Raw genomic sequence first — 10,140 nt, forward strand, 5'->3', positions numbered from 1 at the left:
ATGCACATCTGTCTGTCAGTCCAAACAAACACCTAACATGTTGCTCACTGCTCTTCATTTCCTAAACATGGGTGGAATAGGACAACAAAAATGTCACATGACTGTAAGTGTGTTTGGAGGTGAATACAGTAAACACAGAAGACGTTTATGATGAACCCACATTTGTCTTCACCTCTATCACCATCACTTCCTCCAAAGCCAAAATGAGGTCAATTCAGGAATGTTTTCTGGGAGGAAAAGATGAGTAGAAAAGAAGACGTAGACGAGCAGAGAAGAAAATGACAACTGGGCTGAGTGTGACGATGCTAATATAAGTCAACAAGCTCGACTTCACTCATAGTAGCAAACTGCTGCAGTCTGTCGCCTCTCCGACAATGTCAACATCCTCGTCTTCTTCCTCATCTTCTGCAGACTCTGTCCAGTCGATGATCACCAGATCAGGGATGGGACTGGACCCTCCAATCACATCGATGTCCTCGTCTTTGACCTCTGTCGACCCCAGACTGACCTCTGAATGTGAAGGAGGTGAAACAGAAGGCTTTACCTCCACGACGGGTGACAGAGTTGGTGCTGTTCTGCTCTGGCGCCGGTCCTTTTCTGCATCATCTTCCACATCTCCATCCCCATCGATTATCTTATCACCGTCCATCTCTTCATCCAGTTTGACTTCACTCCACACTTGATTTTCTTCTCTGCCTTCTTTTTCTAAACTATTTCCCACACTGGGCAGTGAAACAGGCTTCACGCTGTTTACATCCTGTATCTCTGTGGCTGCTGGTTCCAGGTCTGCACTTTCAGAGCCTGCAGTGTACGTTTGACAGCTTGGCTGTTGCATTATCTCAAAGCAAACCCTCCTGGCCACGGTGCCGTCATCATCTGTCTCCTCCTTGGACTCTGCTCCTCTCTTCTTTCCCCTCCTCGTAGGTCCCTCTGACTCCGCTTCCTGTGGCTGGACAGTCAGCTTCTTCTCTAGTCGTTCATTCACAGGCTGTGTCTGAACTGGTGGCATTGAACTCTCACCATTAGTTAACCTGAGAAGTTGTCCATTTTTCCTGGGCCTGCACCTGCCACTCGGTTGGTCTTTGTATGAAAGTGGCTCCTCAAGACAGGGCTTACTGTCCTGTAAAACAAATCAACCTTATTACATAGATAGATACGTACAGACAAATACAAAAACAAGAGTCTACAATCATAGCGGCGGCTCTGCATTCTGTACATCATTATCATCGTGCTAACAGGCCTGATTGTGTAAAAAAGGTTGATGCTCACAATATGTGATTTCCTCAACCTGCTCCTGATTGGGTACGTCTTGCGTGTGACTGGCTGATTCAACCTGCATTTCACTGATGAAGAACTGAACTTTGTTTCTGCAGGACACTGAAAAACAGAAACACAAACACCATTTGAGACATTTTCTTTCACATTCTGTGGCTGTCACACTCAAACTTCCCTTTCATACTAATATCAGTAACATGAGACCTCTCTCAACAAGAAGCCTTCGTGAGGAGGGGTCAGAAATGTTTGTCACCTTGACTTCCACATGCTGACAGCTGTGTCCCTGCAGCGTGAGTCTGGGTGGCAGTGGACCACTCCTCTCCAGCTTTACCACAGGCATCTGCCGTACCTGAATCTCTTCTCTGTCATGAACGATTTTGTTCTTTGCGTCACTCAATGACGCCGGCTTCCTCACCCTCACTCTCGTCCTCTCCGGTGGGAAGGGACATTGATTTTTTGCTCTCCTTGTCTGTCGTCTGGCTCGTGCTCTGACTTTCCCCGGTGTTTCCTCTGTATGTTTGGGGGGAACGGCACTGCGAGCAGATGAAGACTTGCGTTGTGGTCTCGCTGGTGTCTTAGCCTCATCATTCTGCTGCTGTTCAGTTATTTGAAAGCTTTTGACTGAAGCCTCTTTGCAGCTCTGACCACCCATCTCCACCTCTTCCCTGAAAACACAGCTGTGAACGTGCTGCTCGAAGGACTGGAGGAAGTGTTCCAGCATGTCATTCAGCTCTCCCTGCTGCTGCACAACAGCCCCATCATTGTTTGCAGAGCTGGAACTGCCAGATCCTGCTGCTCCTGCAACAACCTGTGTGGACTCATGAAAACCTGGACCTGCTTCCAGGAGGCTAGTGGCTTGGCCCTGTTGTTTGTTTTGGGCCAAAGTATAACCAGAGCAGGCGCAGGTTGGAGGAGGAGGCTGAGAACATAGAGAGCCATTGTTGTTTGGCAAAATGTGGAGGCCCATCATCACTTCCTCCAGTAGACGATCAAAGTGTTCGGGCTGTTCCTCGTGAGCTGGAGGGTTTGGAGGAGGGGCGGACGTGGTGTGGAGGAGGGATGATGCTGGAGGATGCACGTAGGAGGCTGTTGGTTTGGCCTTCGCCCTTTGAGCCCTGACGACAGGCAGATCCTCCTGTAACCAGGGAGAAAAGGGTATTTGTACAAGGAATTAAAAAGTTCTACTTTGTGGGTTTAACAGTCGTTAACATTCTCTAATGATTATCATGGATACTAATATTATTATATTAGTATTTAATTAGTATATATATAATATTAGCTGTAATTTGGTAGCATACATCTGGAAGAGAAGGTCTGGTTTGCCATTTTCAGTTTACATGGTAATTGGGCACAGAGTTGAAATGATAACTAATCAATTGACCGATAGAAAGAAACTGGTTTTGATAATTGATTATTAATAGTAGTCAGAATAGCAGTAATATTAGTAATTCATTAAGTGAAGAGGCCAAAATATTCCAGCTTCTCAAATGTGATGATTTGCTGACTAGTCCTCTGTGATAGTAAACTGAATATATTTGGGTTTTGGACTTGGTCAAACTACACATTTCAATTTCACAACTGTCTGACATTTTATGGACTAAACGATTAATTAATTGATTGAGAAAATAAGATAAATGGCTGATTATATAGATAGATACAGAAAATAGATCAGTTTGAACATTAAATATCTTGTCTTTGTACTATCTTTGTATTGCAACTGAATATGGGTTGAAAAGGATTTGCAAATCACTGCATTCTTTAGGTTTATTTAAAATTCAGCGGTTTTGAAATTGGGGTCTGTAATCGAGTTTAATCTGGAACACCAATACAGATTTTCTCATTATCACACTCCTGGATTCTGGTCCCTCTAATATCCTGTTTCAAAATAAAATCCTGTATTTCAAGGTGTAAAATGCTCTTGATACTGAAGCTCGTTTAGTGTTTGTATATAATTTGAAAAACCAGCCCTCTCCTCTGCCGTAGTGTCCTGTTTGATAATGTCACAGCAGGTCAGCAGTATATCAGCACTCTCACCTTGTTAAACTGCTGCGTCATATTCCTCCGTCCACGCTGCTTGTGATGTGCTCCGCCCTCACACAGCTGCACATCTCCACTCAGGCTGAAACCCCACACCTCCCTACGCCCTCTTCTCCTCTGACAGCTCCTGGCTGGATTCAGAAGCTCTCTGGTCTTCAGGTGAAGCTTCCTGCCTGCAGCTCCTCCACCCTGACCCGTCCTGGAAGCCCTCATCCCCCACCTCTGCAGGAACAACTTGTGCAGCCCGCTCACCCCCACCTCCTGCACATCCACCGTCTGCGTTAACCCTCCTCTCCCCCTCCCTGCTGTCCTTCCTCGTGGTCTCCTGACTCTTCTCTCACCTGTCCCGGCTCTCCTGGAACCTCTTGCCCCCTGCCTGCCCCTGGCTCGCCTCCTGCGGGAGCCCTTCTCCCTGTCCATGTTCAGGAAGTGGTTGATGTATCCTGGGATGTTGCCTTGAAACTGCTCGAACCGCTCGTCCTCCCACTCTTCAGCAGCTTTGGGATTTCTGGACATTCTTTCAGGGCCAGCCCAACAGCTCTGAGGGTCAGCAGCACACGTTGTCGGTTGGCTGTAAAGTGGAAGGAGGGGCGGGGGATTGGAGGTGTACGCCGGTGCCACAGCAGCAACAGATGTGTTTCCAGCTGCTGTGGACTCCATGGAAGCAAAGGAAGGCTGGTGTGTTTGGATTTCACCTTGTGGGCAGAAGAGGGTTAGGGGGACATAGGGAATTTGAGGGGGAAGAAGATCAGGGTCTGTTTGTCCCAAACTCTGGAGAACAGCCATATCAATGGTCTCAAAGGAGGCTGCTGGGCAAGAAGGAGGAGCTGTGTTTACTTGCAGCTCCTCTGTCTGAGTCCATGTGTCTCTTTCACCATCTGACAGTGTCTCTTTCCATACAAAGGTGCTCCCATCCCTCGCTTCTCTCGTCCACCTGCCCCCTCTCCCATTCTTCTCTTCAGGTGTCAGCAGCTCTGTCTGCACTCCTACCTCTACAAGCTGGCCTTCTCTGCCCTTATTTCTGCTTTTACAATCTCTTCTTGTGACCTCCACCAGCCCGTGGATGCCCAGCATGGCTGCAGCAGAGACAGCCTCTCGCTTCTCCTCCTCCCCTTCCCCTGACATCTCTCCAGAGTACAGCAGTCCGACCAAGCGGAGCAGGGAGCAGGCGCCGAGAGCGCGAAACTCCAGGAGGCGGCTCTGTCCTGCAGGGGGCGGCGGCGTGGAGGACAGAGCGGAGGACATGTGGGGGCTGATGGCTGAGAGAATACAACTGTGTGCTGGCACTGATACACCTGAAGGAAAGACAGGAATGACGATGGCTTCCACAACTACATGAAACTAGAATACGAAAGGCTAGTATGTGGAAATATGTGGAAGTTACACGTGGTTTATGTGCATACCTCCTACACTGAGAATAATAAGTGTAACTTGTGTGTAATTTGGTTTTTGTGTGTATTTATACCTCCTGTCTTGAGCAGGGTGTCGCAGAACTGGCTGCACTGTTGCTGCCTCTGCAGCTCAGTGAGGAGGATGGCTTCAAACCCTGGTTTCTGGTAGCACCACATCTCCCTATCCACTTCAGAGGAGGAGCAGAGAGGAGACTGAGGGTCAATCAAAATTAAGATTTGGACTCCAAATTACATATACATGTACATAAAAACTTTCTTCCCTCCATGACAGATTTATTCACTATTGGACGTTAACAACCCCAACTCCAGAACGACGTGTTACAGTATTAACAATTTACTGCAAACACTAAGCTGTTCAAGTTTCCCTCCATGTGTTTATTTTTACAATAACTGAACATGTGTGTTTTTTACTCAATAAAAGCAACAATAAAAACTTTCCCAGCAGAGGGATAGAAGTTATTTAATCTGGGGTCCTTCACCAAATACTTCTATCAAGATGCAATCAAAGGACACCTGCAGATTAGCATCGCTGCTGACAACTAATGTTAGCATCGAGCTAACGGTGCACAAGACCAGAGGGGCCGGAGTCAGGAGGCGTTAACTAGTCATAACTACTTAACATGTCATGAGCATTACATTAATGACTCTAACAACACTTCTGAGTACAACCTGAGCTGTTTGAGCAACTTTAACCGAAACGTTGTGAGTCACGAACGCGGGCAGGTGGCTTCACTCACCGTTTGCGTTTCTCAAAGCTCCCTATGAATCCGTCCCCGCGTCAAACAAATAAAACTGGCTCGTTTTTAAAAAATGTGTATTTAAGTAAGGTTAACAGACAGTATATAGTTGTGTTTTTTCGTAGTTTTTTGTCCGTTTTGGTGTCACCCAGGTGACGGCGCGATCAGGTCAGCGGTGGTTAGCAAGGCACTAGCTGTGCTGCGTCGCTTTGCCGCCAGGGGGCGGGAGAGCCACCACGCAGCCGCCGCCACAGTGAGAGCGCAGCAACAGTCCAAGATTACAGACGGAGCATTAAACACGAGATAGTTCCCTCCTGCTGCTTCCCTTTTCGCTTCAAAACATTAAACTACACGTATATGTGCTTTTTTGGTGGTCAGTGCTTATATGTAGGCTACATATAACGTGTGCACCGGTAGCCATATACAAGTAAGTTAAATTACTTCTCCACTATGTTTCAGAGGCTAATTTTAGCTACTTTGTCCTCTGTGACATTAATTTAAAGGTTAGTACTGTTGTACTTTTAATGGTGTGAAATTTTGAATTTCATCCACCACTGCCAGTCTGTTTGGAAGCACCTGGCTAAAACTAATGAAGTCAGTACAACAGCCCTGCAATAAATCCCACCTTTATGAATATTTGAATGTTTAAGGCTTCAGTTTATATTGCTGGTGAATTGTATTGCATTATTTCCTTTGAGGTGTTCCTTGAAATATCAAAAAATACACCTCTCAATTAAACACAGTGCAATTTTACAGCACCTCACCTACAGCCTCCAGCAATTAAGTTAAAAACGATCAACTCTTTCAATGCAGTGCATCTGGCTGGGAGGACATAAAATTAGACTATATAATATTTGATTGTAGAAATAACACATTCTTTTTAAACATTCTGTTTAAAAATTAAACCTTTAATTCAAAAGCAATAAAGCAAAACATCACTTAATCAAATATATTCAGGGGTTTTGCTTCTGCAGCCTTACTTAGTCTGGTATGACCAGTCGCTTATGGTGGCTAATGCATAAATATTATTTTATCATTCGGTACACTGCATATTTCTGTGTAACTGGGACATCTTAACTGGCTTCCTAGCTGGCGATTTCTCTACTCGTGCTGCTGGTAAACCCCATTTCAATCAGTGAAACACTATACAGCATGTGGCACATTAGAGACAGAGACATAAGACAGAATAAAACATAATCCCATGTTAACTGCTAAACAATTTTAATGACTGACGTTGGATACCCTGGCCATGAGTAAAATGAATAAACGCATTAACAAGGTCTTGTTTTTATCCGTCTATATGTTGTCTTGTACGCAGCCTCCAGTCTGCCTGTGAGCCCATGATGATATAGACACTGCCTGTCTGCTTGTGAGAGATGGCAAAACGGTTTGTTCAGGATAGTACATCAAAATAATCCTGTCTATAGTTGGGTCCAGGTGTTTGGTTTGCATGGTTACTTCATGGGAGGTAGGAAAAAACAAAGTCTGCCTCTTTTCATTGTGGTGTTTACAGAAAGGCAAAGGAAGGGTACATATATATATATATATATATATATATATATATATATATATATATATATATATATATATATATATATATATATATATATTTTACCTCTAAACAGCATAATGACGTCTAAAGTTCAACTAAAACTAAAATGAGGCTTTAGCAGTGAGAGTTAGCCAAATCAAGTTGATATCTTACATTCTTTATAGTACAAAATTCATTCTTCCATGGACAGTGTCTGTTTGCTGAGCCATGATGTTGGGATGGTAACACAAAGCGAAAAGAGTGTTTACTGAAGTGTGAAAATCTGCTGTTACCAACTGAAAGGCCAAACAAACTGCATGGCATCACTGCTGCTTTACATATCAGGCAGCCACATTTTCTCATGAAAACATTATTCATGAAATTGATACTGATTTGTATGCAGTATTACAACTTGAAGTTCCTTCTTTCTTAAGGATTTACAAAATTTCTGTCAAGAACTTGTCCCAAAAAGCCACAACAGAGACAAACTACATGAGTAAATTGCAGCGCTGTTGAACTGAGATGGTTGTTATATCACCACAGCTCAGTCTTACATGTTTCAGAAGACACGAGCAACTGAGTGAAGTTCGTTGTCCTCGATTTGAGAATCACCTGATTCAGCTGCACATTAGTGGAAGATCTGCACTGACGACCAAGTCCGACATGTTATTATTTGACCTGTGACATAACTAGCTACCTAGAGTTTGGTAAAAATGACTGACGGGGGACAGATACAACAACCCATACTAGATTACACATAGTCAAAGTATCAGTCTGTGTCCTTTTACTGGCACTGTGGCCTGGTGTAATCTCTGGGGAGTCCTTGTTGTTTATATCCACAAGGGAAGAAAAGTTCCTCCACTCCCTGTAATCAAGCACCTCACATTGTCTCATTGTCTCTGTGCAGTTCAACGAGGACTTGTTCCAGGGACAAGGAGGGGACCGGACTGAACACCTTGGTAGGCGTTGGAGAGTCCTGCCGGCCTGGAGCGGGCCGGGGCCAGCGCTCGTTGAACTTGACAAAGAAGAGCGGGTCTTTGAAGGGGCCTCCGTAGATGATGGCCTGCATCAGGTAGACGAGGGCCACGACCATGAAGCTGATCAGGAAGAAGGGGATAAAGGGCCTCAAGTGGTGCCAGGCCACCAAAAACCCATAGCCCATGCCGCTTTGCTTCCCGGTGTGGGAGGTGTGGCGGGAGGAGTCCGGGACAGGAGTGTGATCGGGGGACTCGTCGTCTGAGTGTGAAGAGGACAGACTGGGGACACCGAGCGAACCCATGAGCTCTAAGGCGAGGCTGATCAGTTCCTTTGCACTTTAACTGTTTGTCCTCACTTTCCTCCACAAAATCAGTTCCAGGGATCATAAGGAAGCGGGGCCACACATAATCTCCCAGCGGTGTGGTTTCCCCTCCTTATTGTGCATGCTGAACACAACCGGTGGCGTCCCGTGTGTGGACTTGCTGTGATGAATCCGCTCTTAAGTCCCTCATTCCTCTCAGAACATGTATTATATTCCTCCGGTCTTATCCTCCCAGCAGTTTTCCCCCAGATCTCGTGTGCCGGAGTGAAATGCTGCTGCTTCTATTTGAGCTGGGGAGCGTTACAGAGAGGAAACGAAGAACAGCGGGGGAGCCCTAAATAGATATGACACCGAGTGAGAGGACACAGGGAGGGAGGGAGAATCTGCTGCGCTTGGTGGTCTCAAGTTTAAGGAAGGGTGTGTGTGTACCAGCTGCAAACATGACACACACTCGGCAACTAACACAGACATGCACACACACTTGTCAGTCAGATACAAGCTTGTGCCAGCTAGAGGAGGAAAACGTGTGTGTTTCACTGCAGTTTATTTAAACTGACAGGTGCAGCTGTGGGATGTTTATTAACCGACATAAACTTTACACTTGTTGCAGGGCTGCAGCAAAGGTTTTACATGTACTGAGGTCATGGGTCCCCCAACGTACCCCCACATCTCAATTATGTTATTACTATTAGGATTTGTCAAATTTGAGGCATACAGTATTTGCTGCTTCCAACCCGTCTCAACACTGCAAGGAATAAAATCCTGGCAGAGAAACATTAAAGGTTCAGTTCACTTTTGTTCAAGTCTGTCTGAAAACAACTCTAACATGCACATTTCAGGAGCTATCTGCTGGTGTCGTTGTTCCTCCTCTCCAAACTCGACGTGAAGAAATTGCTTCCTACTGTGATTCTAATATAAGTGATCGAGGAAAGACTCCACAGCCCTCGCAAGTTTACAGTCTTACTACAGTTTAGTATTAAAATCTTTGTTTTGTGATCCCTGTACTGCAGCTCGGCAAGGAAACATTTTAAACATGATTTAAAAAAAAAAAAAGACTGCAACTTTCATTTATACATTCTGAACATGAAACGAAATGTGTCCATGACATCGATGATCAAAATGTGTTATGCAAGTTTTGTATGTTTAGCCAGATTTGTGTTATTTGGTCAGATATTTCAGGATGTAAATCAGAAATCCATTGAAATGTTTACAAAAATTAAAAAAAACAGGGTCAAACCATGTTTATACCCTTCAAAGTAAAGCATTTGAAAGGCAACAATATCAATTCACTTCCCTGATTCTTTATTGAATGCCTTGCCTTACATAATCAGTAAGACTTCCTGAAAACAGGACTCATCATTTGTCACTTTGAAAGTGAAACTCAGGAGAATAACTAATGATGTAAGAATATAAACTCCCTCCACGTTGCTAAAACCCTCAGGGTCCACTTTATTAGCTCAAAAACTCATTAAAGTATTGGTGTGAGTGTGAAAATGTCTTTAGCAACATTTACATTTGAAGAAACATTGAATAGATACTGAGTGAAGCTGTGTGACTTTGAACGGGTCACAGGCTGACACATACACATCATAACCTGACTAATATCAAACTTTCACACTGACACGCACTCGTGATCCTGCAGCTGCTTCTCAATCTGTGTGAGATGTATTTCAGATGCGCTGCATACTGGAAATGCCAAGACACTTTCACGTCCTCATACAACCCTTGTGTGTTCCTTCGACATGTCTGGAAGCTGAAAAAACATACGCACACACGACGGCTCTTCCCTGTCAGCATGTGAAACCGGAGACAACAGCGAAGCTGAAAATGTCATCGCTTAAAAGTCTT

This window comes from Chelmon rostratus, chromosome 9 (genome assembly GCF_017976325.1).
Source record: "Chelmon rostratus isolate fCheRos1 chromosome 9, fCheRos1.pri, whole genome shotgun sequence".
Lineage (NCBI taxonomy): Eukaryota > Metazoa > Chordata > Actinopteri > Chaetodontiformes > Chaetodontidae > Chelmon > Chelmon rostratus.